The 16,667-nt window shown below is 30.7% G+C and overlaps 4 non-coding genes across 4 annotated transcripts; all 4 read right to left on the minus strand.

Annotated features, from left to right (window-relative positions):
- Positions 1-859: 859 nt before the first annotated feature.
- Positions 860-1,150, minus strand: LOC149986191 (signal recognition particle RNA). The gene has a single exon (XR_016501361.1).
- A 779-nt stretch (positions 1,151-1,929) lies between these two features.
- TRNAM-CAU (transfer RNA methionine (anticodon CAU)) lies at positions 1,930-2,001 on the minus strand. Its single transcript has one exon. It is a non-coding gene; the product is annotated as a tRNA-Met (tRNA).
- An 11,983-nt stretch (positions 2,002-13,984) lies between these two features.
- Positions 13,985-14,275, minus strand: LOC149986193 (signal recognition particle RNA). The gene has a single exon (XR_016501362.1).
- Positions 14,276-15,054: 779 nt separating this feature from the next.
- TRNAM-CAU (transfer RNA methionine (anticodon CAU)) lies at positions 15,055-15,126 on the minus strand. The gene has a single exon. It is a non-coding gene; the product is annotated as a tRNA-Met (tRNA).
- Positions 15,127-16,667: the final 1,541 nt, after the last annotated feature.

A 16,667-nucleotide genomic window follows, 5' to 3' on the forward strand; every position in this document is an offset into this window, starting at 1 on the left:
GTCCTTTTACCATTGTCACTTTAGTAGGGAGCATGGAGCAAGCTACCGGCTATACCAAGCAACCTTTGCAATTAATATTTTGCATTGGATCTAGTCCACTTTATTCACACTTGTTTCTAAAGTATGCAGTGACTAATGTCACCAACTATAATATTTTAGTGGATCAACAAGCCCATTATCTATTTGGTTTTGGTCCAAATAATTGGACTCGAAGAAGTATGGATTTGACCAAGATGGCCTACTAGTGATGGAAGGAAAGAATTCATTTCAATCACATTTGTAGCAACTGCTATGAGTATGTCAAGAAAAACCTTATTTGATTGTGGTGCATTGGCATCTGACTTGCCTTTTGGAATAGTTCTATTAGAAGACACATTAACATTTATGTTTCTCTAAACTACACAAATTCATAGTGTAGACATTGGACTTTATTGTTAACTTCTTCCATAGGTGTAGAAATAGTACTTCTATAATTAAGGTTGATAATATGTGAAATTTTCATCCAAAGAATGTTGACAAGTCTATAAAAATTTGTAATAGTTGCAAATATATTCTCACTTCCACAAAGTTTAGCATTCATAACTATTTATTTTATTTATATAATAAATTAATTTAATATATCTAGAAGTTAAATAAGAGAAGGATAATTTGCAAGCTTGTGTATCAAATGAATTATTTTTCAAAGATGAGAGCAATCCACTCTCTTTTGAAAGAAAGCATTAATGTTGGAAGAAAAAAAAAATGATAGTTTATAGGTGGATAGTCCGCAAAATAATATGAAACTTAAAAAGAAAAGAAAAAGGAATTATTATTCTTGTCCACTTGTCAAACATAATCAGGATGAAAGGGTGACAAAACGGAAGATGGTATGTGGATGCATGCCGGACAGGGTGATCTGCGCAGAACATTCAGACCCGTTATCCCTCCACTACACAGAGCGGGGAGTGAACGCTGCTCGGTTGCCCGCCTGACGCGGTGCCCCCCTCACTATCGCCCGCGCAACCCCACCCTCCGGCGAGATCCCGCTAGCGACTCCGTGCTTGGAGTGGGCAGGCCCTCCACACGCCTCCGCAGGCCCTTACCCGGCGCCCCACATCCTCACCCTCCTTCCCCCGCGATTGGGTTACAAGCGGACGCTACCCCGCCCAGATGTCCGCTGCGTACCCTCCCTCCCTTTACATCCCCTCCACCACTGCACGCCCCAAAGCCTATGGCGCTTTTAGTTTCAACAACTCTTTCGTTGTGGTCCATTGTTTGCATGGTTTCATTTGTCCTCTGCACTAAATTACCTGTGGTGTCAATGGCACACATTTTTCTGGCAATCTATTTCATCATTCTGTGCTGGGTACAGGAGCACTTGTGACGGATTATACGATTGGTGTCGGTTGCGCTGCTTGCTTCTGTTCGATTTTAAGTTCTTTGCTAGAGTCTGCGCTGAATTTGATTTTATGATATTTTTTAGTCTCACCTGAATCTGCGCAGTGCTGGGACGGCCCTTGGATAATATTCTTGACGATCGTGTGAATGAAGCCGGTGTGGCCTCTCAATCGATGAATGTGATTTTCTGCAATTTTTCCATCCAGCTGTCATATCTGCGAATAGAAGCACGGCCTCATTCTTTTAGATCATGCTGCTCAGATTCATTTCTGCGTGGCCCATTTCTCAATTTTCCAATCACAGCCGTGCCTCAAATTTAATATTTATATGCCGGTTAAGAATTCTCGGAAGTCGTTCTTGAACTGTACAGGATAATACCGAGATCCCTTGTGATGAAAAACATTTACCCCAAAGATTTCAATCACAGGTCCCTCTCTTTGGCAAAATCATAAGTCTCTTTCATGGTAATACCGACAGTTGCTGTCAAAGGTCCGTCTCGAAAACTTGTGGAGAGCATCCATAAAAACATCACGGAAGCAATGTTCTCTGCACTATCAGAGCGAGGTTTCGATCCTCGGACCTGTGGGTTATGGGCCCACCACGCTTCCGCTGCGCCACTCTGATTTTGACACCTCGAAACAGTTTCAAGTACTAGTACAAAATATTATTCTACTACTGATCGACGTGGACTTCGTGTGTTTATGTGTATATCTTGGCGTTGTTAATTTTGGTGCTTGTCCCTACACATATTGTGATGGATTGTTGGTTTCAATTGGTATCTCTCTCACACCCACACGTGAAACAAACATATAAATAACTTCTAGTACATATGCAAATGCACGCCCTATTCACTTGATTTTTTTCCATTGGCTCCTTACATGTAGCAATGTCCAAATCATGCTTTTGCTAATCACCTTATTTATCCCACATGCGTCGATTCATCCAATCCACTTTTCAACCAATTCTCAACAAAAGGAGTTTGTGCTTGCTTTGTATTTGCAATCTCATAATTAAATTTGTATCTACAAATCTCATTTGATAATATCCCACATTTTCATGTAATATTGTAATGATACATTCATAAACACATCAAATAATATTTGAGTTTGTGAGGCAAAAAAAACATCCATATGTGTTTTTGTAAAAATTTCATCCACGTTTGGTGCTTATATTTAATGAATACCATTTCATGAAAATTATTCCACAATCAAGTTTTTGTCTACATTTGGAGCTAGTATAAATGATGAAGACTTTTACAGTATTTCAAATTTTTTTCTACACAGAGAAAATAGAGAGTCAATGATGAAAATTAAAGTTGATGATCTAGATTATTTTATTTATTTATTTATTGTTGCACTTTAGCATACAAGAATTCAGTTACTTCATTATTACTTCAATTTTGTACACAAATGTATATTTTTTCTTTATATATATATATATATATATATATATATATATATATAGTAGTTTTATTTGGAGAAAAGTATTCATTTTGCTTTGTTCTTTTTTATAATTCATTAATTGTGGAAAATAAGGTTTTTGTTGCTTTCATTATTGTATCCAACAATATCAAAATTTTGAATTTGTATCTTGTCCTCATACTAACATCTACATTCTCATGAAGAATATACTATCTTGAATAAAAATGAAGTTTACAATATTGAACGAATTTAAAATTCCAGCCTTAGACTATCCACCACCAAGCTAGAATTACTTGCTTATACAATTTTCTTTACTTATAGACTTTAAAAATATATTTATATTATTTTTTAAATTATTTTTTAGTTTTAAAGATTGTGGTGTGTTGGTTTAGAGACTTGCAGTAGACACCTCCTTTTATTATGTGGACACCTCTCCTCCAATGTGCCGAATATCCTTTCATTCATGCATTAGTATGATTATTTTACATTTTATGGCCTATAATTCCTAAATCTATAAATTTTAATAATATGTACTATAAAAAAAAAATCAAATATAATTTAATATGTAATACAACACAACAATTAAAAAAATAACTTTTGACCAATATGCTTTTTTGATATTTTTTGCTTTAAAAGTGTACATATGCATGTTTCATACCCCACCTAGTTTGAACTGTTTGGACCATTTTAGGGGTTATAGGTTATAAAATATATAATGATAATATGACAATGATATTATTGTGTGTATGCTGGAAAACATCGCACATGTGGGTGTCCAAGCAATAGAAGGGAGGTATCCACCTAAAACTTTTGTTAGTATATTATAAAAAAATATTAGAAGTTGGAATGTAACAAGTAGTAGATTGGTCCAAGAGATAGTTGACCTCCTTCAAGACTAACCATACAATTATGAGGTTGGTATTTTGACAATTTATTAATATTCATGATCTCAAATTCAACCTTGGAAGTGATAACCACATTATCTACTATTTATCTATTGCTACTATAACTATGTAGTAGAATTAGAAATATTTTTAAATGTTGGAATGACAAGACACACATGCTTGCTATCATGCAATATGTGAATGATGTGATTTAAAACTTTGGAGCCGTCTAATAACCACAAATTCACAAAGTATTGTTTATCTCATATTTAGTGAATTTCTTACAAGTTTGACATATTTATTATTTAGATGTAATGAGTGGAGGATTTTTTGACCTTCAAAGAGTTTGGAAATTAATTACATTTGCATGACACAAAAACATAAAATGTCATATGATGCTCTAATTTTTAAGATTTGTATAATTTACAATAAAAACTTATAAAAATATTTAGTATTAATAGGCTATTAAATATTTAGCTATCATAGGCACATATAATTACTTAGATAAGAAGTATTATGTAGAAGAAAAATGGAGATAAATTTGATAATATCTTATAGAGAAGCTTCTTAAAAGCTTCATAGACATGGATTAAATATTTTACGTGTTTGTAGTTGATTGATAGGTTAAGAATTGAGCCAATATGTTGGCTATGCATCACACATGTTGGCAATTTGTAGTACAAGTTAGCCATGTGGCATTGTCGTATTACATGCTTTCCTCGCTTGAGAACGCCGGCGTTTGGCTATAGAAGGTAGTATGGAGATTCGCTAATATTCAAGCATCTATCGGTTTTTGATTGTTGGAATATAAACAATTACAAGAATATACCATAAATCTATACGGATGTCCTTTGACCGCCGCCAAAATCCTTTTCGCCCCAAACCGATAGGTCTCTAGATGCTACACGTAACCCCGAACAACCCAATCGCTAATCTCCGATATCGCTTTATACTCACGACTTTGTATCCACCGATCGTCTTGTTAGATTAACCGAAAAATTTTCATTCACTCGCATACTCAATCCTATAGACACCCTTTTAATTCTTCAATCACAGACGTAACTTCAATTTCACAAAAAAAGTCAAGAGTAATCACACCCACTTCATTAAAACCTCGATTCACTAGTACAACACCGAATTTTAGCAACGATTGCCTCGCCTTCCCAAAACCCTATGAAGAAAAAAAAAAAAACCCCAATTCTCGCTTTCTCCCCCCCCCTCTATCCTCCCCGAAGCATGAAGCTAGCTCTCGGACCCTTAAAAACTCTTATTCTCTCCCTTTCATTTCTTTACCTATCCTCCCCTTTAACCTTAATTCTCTCCTCTTTCAAACCCTAGCCTCTGAATTTCTTCAATCTTCCGTCTTAGATCCGAAATTGGCTCCGCCGTCAAAGCTTTCTCCTCCATTTTTTGCCTTTTAAAAGGTTTTTTTTCTGGAAACAACATTCCCTGAAACAGCACACAGAACAAGAGAGCCTAAAATAGAATCGAAACCCCCATAATCAGGACCACATTGAGTCGCCCGACCAATTTAGGTCTCATATTGGCTAAGAAGCCCGTAGTAAGACTTGGATGTTCCCGTAATTGGGTCAAATTGGTCCTTCGTGTCAGGCTCGCTTAGTCATAGATTTAGTCCTTTCGATTCTGTTGACTCCGACTATTGGACTCGAACGGAGCATTTCGTTACTAGTAAGTATGCCCTGACCGACTGTGACGGGGTCTTTGAACTGGCCCCTGAATATTGGCACTGGAATTGGTCGTTGCTTCCAATATTCGAGGTAAGTGAATATTAATAAAAGTCCCCTTTCTTTATATTTTCATGGTATACTCGTACTACAACAAGACAACAGTACATGTAGGAAACTTGTCTTGCAAGTTAGATATTTGTTTTGCAAGTTGAACGTGTATTGGAGGTCTTTTAGTACACTGCCATGTAGCTCCTAGTTAGATAATATATATGGAGGCAAGTGTAAAGCCTTTTTAAAGTCTTATCAATGCTATTCATATTTTTAGTCTTATTTTAAGAGTATCTAATCTTCTTTTCTTTAGCAATAGCCATATTAGTTTTTATACTATATAACTTTTGAGTAAATATCTATTCTTTTGGATGACATAAGTATGTATTGAGATTTTTATTGTTTATAAATCATGTCTTTGATATAGGAATATAGTGCAAGTATTTATTTCTATTATATTCATATATTTCACTAATCACAAAAATATATAGAGTTTCTTATATTAATATGTGCTTTAAATTATTATTAAGATTGTTGGAGCATCTGTTTGTCAAAATTTGTACTTTATGTTACATATTGTCTTAGAACAACAAGACTTATCAAATATCTTGCTAAAATTGTCTTATCTTAATTAAATAAAAGAAATATTACATATAATTATTAATAGATTATTTTTATAAAAGTAGAATAATTATATATTTAAATTAATAAGTCAAAAATTAGTATTATATTTTTTTTATTGAATTTTATTCAAAAATTATAATAAATATTCTTATTTAAAATAATTAATATGGAATTTATGATGAATTTAGTAGTTTCTATTTTAATAACAACTTTTATTATTATAAAAAATAATTATACATTCTAAAATTAAAATACATATAAAGAGCCTATGTTAAAAATCAATTGAAGAAGGTGAATATTTGGATATCTACAAGAGGTTATTCCTTAATTTATTTGTTCTATATATGTATGCAAGAAAAGTATATTTTGAACACAATAGTTTATTATAATATATAAAAATCATCAATTTTTAAGAACTTCATATACATAAATACATCTATATATTAATATATATATTTAATTATATATATATATATATATATATATATATATATATGGAGAGGTATATATACTCAAAACTTATATTTATTAACAATAGAATGTTTTTCAATAGATAGACTCCAAATTTTATTAAAGTATCAATATTAAAATTACATAGCAAAAGTGTGGTAGGCCTATGACTTACAAGTTTGAGGATTGAAACATCACTCTTGCAATGCAATGAATTATTTTAAAACTTTTTTCTAATAAAGATATACAAAGCAATCGAGGAAGATTCAATACTTATTTTTAATATATTTTAATTTTTCTATTTCTTTCTTTATTTCTTGCTTTATATCAATAGAAAAACATACACTAATTGATTCTTAGTGTCCACCAGAGAAAAATAAATAAATAAATAAATAAACTAGCCATTAATAAGCCTTTGTATTTTAATTTTTACAAATAAATTGATTATTTATATCTATTTTAGACACTTTTATGATCATATATCCAAAAGTAAGTAGATTATGAGTAATTTTAAGATTTCACATTATAAAATACTTTTATACTAAAACACATGTAAAACAATTTTGCATATTAGTGATTTAATTTCAACAAGTATAAATTTACTTAATGATAGACAAGTAAGAGTCACCAAATTGACTCAATTGTATATTTAGTACAAAAATACACTTATTGTACTTAAAATCACATGTATTGTGAGTTAATAGTAAATTTGTTAAGTAAATAAGAAAAATATACTACTAGTAGTAGATATGCAATCTATGTTAGAATTTCTCAAGATGGACTTTTAAGATAAAATATTTTCTTTTAATATTATCTAAAATTAAAAGAAGGTCCAAGAATTTTAATTTTATTGTTGTTGATATTTTAATTAAGCAACAAAATGAGACCAAACTTTAGAATCACATCGATGATGCATCGAGATGGTTGTAGGTTATCATTGTTGTTTATCTAATCATTAATTGCAACTAGTTCTACTTTCAACTAATGTAGTTTAGGATGTTAAGATCTTCACAACAAAAAAACCCTCATGTTAACATCTACTACAATTATCACGTCCTTCTATCCTACAATGTGATAAAGAGTAAATTCCACTCTCTCAATATACCTAATTGCTAGCAAGTTAACAAACTAGATGCAACAAAATGAAGAGATATCATGGAACAATGCCGTTGTATTCTTTAAAAAAAGAAAAATTGTACCACAATTGATCGCAAGCCATTGGTGTTCCACCGCTCGACTATATTCTTGCAATCATCTTCAAACTAACAACTCACACAACAAGTTGAGGAAAATAAAAATAGCTACTTTGAACTCCTCTACAGCAGTACCACCATAGTTACGTATTGATTTTGATCTCCACATTGATCACAAAAATAACAAAAATATTGCCACTATTTTCAATGAAACTAACAAGATTTTGCATCTATAGTTGTAAAAGAAACACCACACCAAACTCCAAAGCATTAGTATTAGTGGTAGTTGGTAAAGGCTAAAACTTGCATCAACAATGGTTCACAACTTAGATATTGGGCTACATTACAGTGATTTGACGTATTCTTCCATACAATTAGTGACTAAGGTTCTTGCACCTCCGTTGTTTTTTTGTGGTTCGGTGGCAATGTGTCGCTTTGTGTAAAAAATCAATGCCAAATACCAAAGATTTAACTTGGTATTAAGGCCAATTCAAGGCTAGACCTTCCTTTTTGATCAATCAATACTACCAAGATCAATAGTAAAGACTACGGTGGTTGGACACACATTCTTTGATGAACTTGGTATTACCCTAGTATCCTTAGTTTTGTTATAGCCTTGTGAATAATTGCAATGAGATAGTATTGAAGGTTGAAGCATTACAACAAAGAAGATGTCAATGCTTATTCTTCAATAGTGCTACATGGCTAAGCGCTAAATAAAGACAAGCGGTAAGGCATATAATAACTAAAAAGTATGAGACGTTGCCTCTGTGAACTCAAGAACTCCTAAGTAATCTCCTAGGTAAATCAAGGCTAAGATTAAGAAGCTTACTTCTTTCAAATTTATGAGTTGAATCAAGGGAGCTAAGTATAAACTAAATACCATCTTAGCTTATAGTATGTTCTTGATATTGTAGTTTTGAACTACAAAACAACCTCTATGTTGACTTCAACAATTGAGCTAATACATGCACATTAGAGCTAGAGTCAATAAGACTTGTTGTAAATAATAGTGAGTGGCGATTAATATTGGAAGATGGTATAGATAAAATAGAATCTAGCCAACACTACAAGCACATAAGCATTCCGTAAAAAATTAAAAATTAAAAAAATTATTGCTTAGCCTTGATTCTTACATTAAGTGGTGGCAAACCTCCACAGTCTAAGTTGTATGTTCAATTGTGTCCTTGATCTATTACAACATCGAGGCGATAATCCACATCATTTGCATTCCTTTCTTTGAAGTGCCTTACAACATGGAGGTGTAAAGTCTGATCATCTTGGTAGTAGGATTGGATCTAAGTTCAACTCGCAACAAGGCAACACCAAATCTTCCAACTTGATGAGATTTCTAGCAAATGTGTTCACACTAGCTAATTAGGTAGATTTGGATGAAATAGGATTAAGATTGAATTAGGCTAGTTTGGATGAATAATTGAAGTTGAATAAAAATAAAATAAAAATGGATGAAAATTGTATAGATAAATTTTTATACTTGGATGAATTATTATTCAAAGATAAATTCTTATTGATGGATGAATTATTATTTAAAGATAAATTCTTATTGATGGATGAATGTGAATTCAAAATTAAAATAAAATAAAATAAAATAAAATAAAAATGATTTTTTTAAAGTAAAAATTAAAAAAATAAAAATAAAAATACTAATATTAATAATTTTTAAATTATATAGAATGTTGGAGTGCCTTATTATTATAAGTGTGAGTTAGTAGTAGAGATTTTGCTTGATTATTTGTGTGATTTAAAGGAGTGTTAAAAAGTGAATTAAATTAGATTAAATAAAAGCTACAACTTATCACATTTACATAGTAAATTCACTTGTTGTAGGTTTGGATAAACTTCCAATGAATGGAGGTTTATTTTACCTCACACTTGAGTGATTTTAAGAGTTTAAGAGTGATTTGATTCAGATTTACATAAAAACTAAAAGTCCTAAGATTACCATATTTAATTTACTTGTTGTGAACTAGAATAAACTTTCAATTTGTGGAGGTTTATTTTAGCTTACAATAAGAAAAGAAAAAAATTATGATTTTTGTAATTTATTGTAGTAAAAATTCTAAATTTACTTACAAAAGTTTTAATTGATTTGATGATATATATCTTTTTATAAATACATAATGCATGATGGAGCATCTATCATCACATCTTTATTAACAATAATGTATTAATAATCAATTGTTTTAATATTTTTTAATTTTTAAAGTACAATATATTTTATATTATTGATTGCTATCTGTAAATTTATTCAAATCACATCCAAATGAAATACAAATTTTTTTTGTTATGTGCTTTCATATACATGTTTTGTTGATTGATCAATATTGACAATTTTTTGATGAAATCAAACTTATTATTTAATACATAGATGTAGTGGTTGGAAATTAGTTTTTTGAAAGAAAATAATACTAAATTCTTGAATGAATGTAAGGCTCGTCATGTTTGGATGTTTGTATCAATAATATAAACTGTATTATCAAACTCACAATTTGGAATATAACATTGAAATTTTTATTATTATAACTTTTTTTTTTTTTAATGAACTCTATAATTACATAAATAGAGGTTAAGAAAACACATAATAAGATGGTGAATATGTTTGTTTTAAAATTTTAGTCAATTGTAGACTTTCAACATATGTATATTGTAAAAGTTGATAATACATGACCTGGTTTTGTATCACCTCCTTTAAAGAACTACATGCAAGAAGTTGTGTCGTATATGCATTTTATATATATATATATATAGAAAAGATAATGTCATCTTTATTGTTAACAATGTATATAATACATCTATTTTAGAGATCTTGTCTCAAATTAATTGAAGGCTATTGAATATCTCTTCTTCAATAAATACGATGTTTTTTGTACCCATCTAATCTTTAAGCATATCTCTATAGATTAAATTTCAGAACTATTTAAAAAGTTTAGATCTTAATTGACATTTAGTAGAAAAAACTCACTTGTTTCCATAAAAGAGTCTTCTAAGATTTAATCCTTTTAAGCAGTTATTATATATATATATATATATATATATATATATATATAATAAAATAAACAATATAATCTAATTTTATGCTTTACATGCATGCATGTATTCCTACAACATGTAACAATTTTTTTAATCTTAGGAAAAGTACATAATGAGCAATACAAAATATCATAATTGATTTGCTCTTATTAAGCATTAATTCATGCTTTTCCATTATATTTTAGTTATTTAAACATGGATTTTTTCAGAATTGAACTATAGATTAGCCCTTAGACTATAGAATGTTTTGAGCTTATTATTTTTTATGATTTCATAAGTAAATAGTATTAACCATTTTAAATTTATTAATTATTCTAATTGATTCTTTATTCTTTTTCTTCATAAAGTTAATCCAACTATGTGATGAAAATTTTGTTAAGTTTTTGTTCATATAAAAATCATATGATTAGGCATTGATTCTATATATTAATATTTTTAATGATCTAGATATATAAAATTATTTATTTTCTTAAAATTTCTTAGATGGTATTTTATATTTAGAATATAACTTGCAATAATTGATCTTTCTTTTTTACACATATTTCTATGTTAGTACATAACATATTAATTTAGTGTTTAAAATAGATTTTAATATTTTTTCACCTATATTAGTACTGCAGTCTAATGTTGTTGTCCATTAATACAACAATGTAGAATACTACATACTATTGATAGAAGAGTTTAGCCACCAATTATAATTCTAATTTGGGGTATTGTTGTAGTAAAACAAACTTAGTTTCTTTGCTGCAATGACAAAACAATTTTTGTGCACTTTAGAAGAGTTTGCAAAATGAACGGCATGCAGCTCACAAAATTGTGCAAAGCATAGTCTAAGGGTCTTATAAAGACTTCTTGTTATGAATTCAAGATGTGTACTTTAGCAAGCAAATGCAAAGAGTTTTTTACCAAGGTGCTATATGTTTGGATGAGAGAATAGTAAGAGTTTTGAATAAGTGAATATGATATATTATCATGATTAATAATTTTTTATTTAAAGACTTTATTCTATTTTAGCTTCCATTGTTGTAAAATTGTATTGTGTATGGAATCTAAAAAAATCCTTAGTTCTTTGCATTTTATATTTATAGTATTTCAGCTACACTTTAAAACTAGATGTTAAGATGTCTAGATGTAAAATGGTTCAAACTAAATTCTTTTACCATGATTAGTTTTCATATTTTAAAATTAATTCGGCAATTCTAACTTTTAATAAATTATCATTTTAGCCTAGGCCTTTTTAATTCTTTTTCTAGTTTTTAAATTTAAAAAAGATTTGAGGCACAAATCAAAGATAAATTAAACTACTAGCTATAATAGCTTTTTATTGAAACTTTAGTTATGTTTTGTGTGATAAAAAAATATAAAATATTATTTTTTATATTAATTTTTTTTGATTGTTTAATTTAATAACAAAGTTTTTAGAGCTTCTTCTAAGTAAATTAAATCAAGACTACATTTCTTATTTACTTTGCAACATATGCTATGGATTAGTTTAGAGCTTATCAATTTTGATGTACTAGCCAATAAGAAATTACTTACCATTTTCTTAAGTATATGAATAGATTTCACCAAACATGCCTACATGTAAATAAAAATTATTTGTAGCAAAATTTCTTCGTATTAAATTTTTTTCATTATTTTTTAAACATTGATTTTTATTTTTAAGTTTCTATTCTCACAAACTATTATTTTGTCTTTTTTCAAATTTTAATTTTTTAGACTAAAACATTTGGTTGTAAGAATATTTAATTACCACATTATTCAAGATCAAATTTTAAATTTCACAAATAAAACATACATAAAAGCAAAATGTACCTAATTCTATGATTTTAAATTATTTTTAGAATAAAAGCACATGCTCTGAATATATAGTTATTTATTTAAGCGACCATTAGTTTTTTATTCCTACTTATACTATTTAATTATGATAATCATAAAGAGAATATTTTAAGTTTAGAAAAAAGATAATAATTACATGATGAGATTAAAGGAATATTTTGACATGAACATCTACTTCTACATCTAAAGCTTTTATTTCTTTAAGAACGTTTTAAAAAATCAACACATCACTAAAAGTAGCCAATTGGAAGTTACTTGCTAATCAAATATTTAGTTGGTTTCAATTCTTCTTTCTTCTAATGTACTTCAAATAATTTTTTAGTTATATATATATATATATATATATATTTTTTTTTTAAAAAAAATTTATTAGAATTTGTAGCCAATTGTTGCATTACTTTATTTCTCTTTGACAATCTTCACTTTATTTGTGTCAAAAGAAAAGATGGTATGTGGATGCATGCCAGGTAGGGTGATTTGCATAGAACATTCAAGCCTGTTATCCCTCTACCATACAAAGCAAGGTCTCACTCCCATAGACTTGGAACCTTGTCCTTTTACCATTGTCACTTTAGTAGGGAGCATGGAGCAAGCTACCGGCTATACCAAGCAACCTTTGCAATTAATATTTTGCATTGGATCTAGTCCACTTTATTCACACTTGTTTCTAAAGTATGCAGTGACTAATGTCACCAACTATAATATTTTAGTGGATCAACAAGCCCATTATCTATTTGGTTTTGGTCCAAATAATTGGATCGAAGAAGTATGGATTTGACCAAGATGGCCTACTAGTGATGGAAGGAAAGAATTCATTTCAATCACATTTGTAGCAACTGCTATGAGTATGTCAAGAAAAACCTTATTTGATTGTGGTGCATTGGCATCTGACTTGCCTTTTGGAATAGTTCTATTAGAAGACACATTAACATTTATGTTTCTCTAAACTACACAAATTCATAGTGTAGACATTGGACTTTATTGTTAACTTCTTCCATAGGTGTAGAAATAGTACTTCTATAATTAAGGTTGATAATATGTGAAATTTTCATCCAAAGAATGTTGACAAGTCTATAAAAATTTGTAATAGTTGCAAATATATTCTCACTTCCACAAAGTTTAGCATTCATAACTATTTATTTTATTTATATAATAAATTAATTTAATATATCTAGAAGTTAAATAAGAGAAGGATAATTTGCAAGCTTGTGTATCAAATGAATTATTTTTCAAAGATGAGAGCAATCCACTCTCTTTTGAAAGAAAGCATTAATGTTGGAAGAAAAAAAAAATGATAGTTTATAGGTGGATAGTCCGCAAAATAATATGAAACTTAAAAAGAAAAGAAAAAGGAATTATTATTCTTGTCCACTTGTCAAACATAATCAGGATGAAAGGGTGACAAAACGGAAGATGGTATGTGGATGCATGCCGGACAGGGTGATCTGCGCAGAACATTCAGACCCGTTATCCCTCCACTACACAGAGCGGGGAGTGAACGCTGCTCGGTTGCCCGCCTGACGCGGTGCCCCCCTCACTATCGCCCGCGCAACCCCACCCTCCGGCGAGATCCCGCTAGCGACTCCGTGCTTGGAGTGGGCAGGCCCTCCACACGCCTCCGCAGGCCCTTACCCGGCGCCCCACATCCTCACCCTCCTTCCCCCGCGATTGGGTTACAAGCGGACGCTACCCCGCCCAGATGTCCGCTGCGTACCCTCCCTCCCTTTACATCCCCTCCACCACTGCACGCCCCAAAGCCTATGGCGCTTTTAGTTTCAACAACTCTTTCGTTGTGGTCCATTGTTTGCATGGTTTCATTTGTCCTCTGCACTAAATTACCTGTGGTGTCAATGGCACACATTTTTCTGGCAATCTATTTCATCATTCTGTGCTGGGTACAGGAGCACTTGTGACGGATTATACGATTGGTGTCGGTTGCGCTGCTTGCTTCTGTTCGATTTTAAGTTCTTTGCTAGAGTCTGCGCTGAATTTGATTTTATGATATTTTTTAGTCTCACCTGAATCTGCGCAGTGCTGGGACGGCCCTTGGATAATATTCTTGACGATCGTGTGAATGAAGCCGGTGTGGCCTCTCAATCGATGAATGTGATTTTCTGCAATTTTTCCATCCAGCTGTCATATCTGCGAATAGAAGCACGGCCTCATTCTTTTAGATCATGCTGCTCAGATTCATTTCTGCGTGGCCCATTTCTCAATTTTCCAATCACAGCCGTGCCTCAAATTTAATATTTATATGCCGGTTAAGAATTCTCGGAAGTCGTTCTTGAACTGTACAGGATAATACCGAGATCCCTTGTGATGAAAAACATTTACCCCAAAGATTTCAATCACAGGTCCCTCTCTTTGGCAAAATCATAAGTCTCTTTCATGGTAATACCGACAGTTGCTGTCAAAGGTCCGTCTCGAAAACTTGTGGAGAGCATCCATAAAAACATCACGGAAGCAATGTTCTCTGCACTATCAGAGCGAGGTTTCGATCCTCGGACCTGTGGGTTATGGGCCCACCACGCTTCCGCTGCGCCACTCTGATTTTGACACCTCGAAACAGTTTCAAGTACTAGTACAAAATATTATTCTACTACTGATCGACGTGGACTTCGTGTGTTTATGTGTATATCTTGGCGTTGTTAATTTTGGTGCTTGTCCCTACACATATTGTGATGGATTGTTGGTTTCAATTGGTATCTCTCTCACACCCACACGTGAAACAAACATATAAATAACTTCTAGTACATATGCAAATGCACGCCCTATTCACTTGATTTTTTTCCATTGGCTCCTTACATGTAGCAATGTCCAAATCATGCTTTTGCTAATCACCTTATTTATCCCACATGCGTCGATTCATCCAATCCACTTTTCAACCAATTCTCAACAAAAGGAGTTTGTGCTTGCTTTGTATTTGCAATCTCATAATTAAATTTGTATCTACAAATCTCATTTGATAATATCCCACATTTTCATGTAATATTGTAATGATACATTCATAAACACATCAAATAATATTTGAGTTTGTGAGGCAAAAAAACATCCATATGTGTTTTTGTAAAAATTTCATCCACGTTTGGTGCTTATATTTAATGAATACCATTTCATGAAAATTATTCCACAATCAAGTTTTTGTCTACATTTGGAGCTAGTATAAATGATGAAGACTTTTACAGTATTTCAAATTTTTTTCTACACAGAGAAAATAGAGAGTCAATGATGAAAATTAAAGTTGATGATCTAGATTATTTTATTTATTTATTTATTGTTGCACTTTAGCATACAAGAATTCAGATTACTTCATTATTACTTCAATTTTGTACACAAATGTATATTTTTCTTTATATATATATATATATATATATATATATATATATATAGTAGTTTTATTTGGAGAAAAGTATTCATTTTGCTTTGTTCTTTTTTATAATTCATTAATTGTGGAAAATAAGGTTTTTGTTGCTTTCATTATTGTATCCAACAATATCAAAATTTTGAATTTGTATCTTGTCCTCATACTAACATCTACATTCTCATGAAGAATATACTATCTTGAATAAAAATGAAGTTTACAATATTGAACGAATTTAAAATTCCAGCCTTAGACTATCCACCACCAAGCTAGAATTACTTGCTTATACAATTTTCTTTACTTATAGACTTTAAAAATATATTTATATTATTTTTTAAATTATTTTTTAGTTTTAAAGATTGTGGTGTGTTGGTTTAGAGACTTGCCAGGTAGACACCTCCTTTTATTATGTGGACACCTCTCCCTCCAATGTGCCGAATATCCTTTCATTCATGCATTAGTATGATTATTTTACATTTTATGGCCTATAATTCCTAAATCTATAAATTTTAATAATATGTACTATAAAAAAAAAATCAAATATAATTTAATATGTAATACAACACAACAATTAAAAAAATAACTTTTGACCAATATGCTTTTTTGATATTTTTTGCTTTAAAAGTGTACATATGCATGTTTCATACCCCACCTAGTTTGAACTGTTTGGACCATTTTAGGGGTTATAGGTTATAAAATATATAATGATAATATGACAATGATATTATTGT

Source organism: Physcomitrium patens, chromosome 26 (genome assembly GCF_059467195.1).
Source record: "Physcomitrium patens ecotype Gransden chromosome 26, ASM5946719v1, whole genome shotgun sequence".
NCBI classification, from domain to species: Eukaryota; Viridiplantae; Streptophyta; class Bryopsida; order Funariales; family Funariaceae; genus Physcomitrium; species Physcomitrium patens.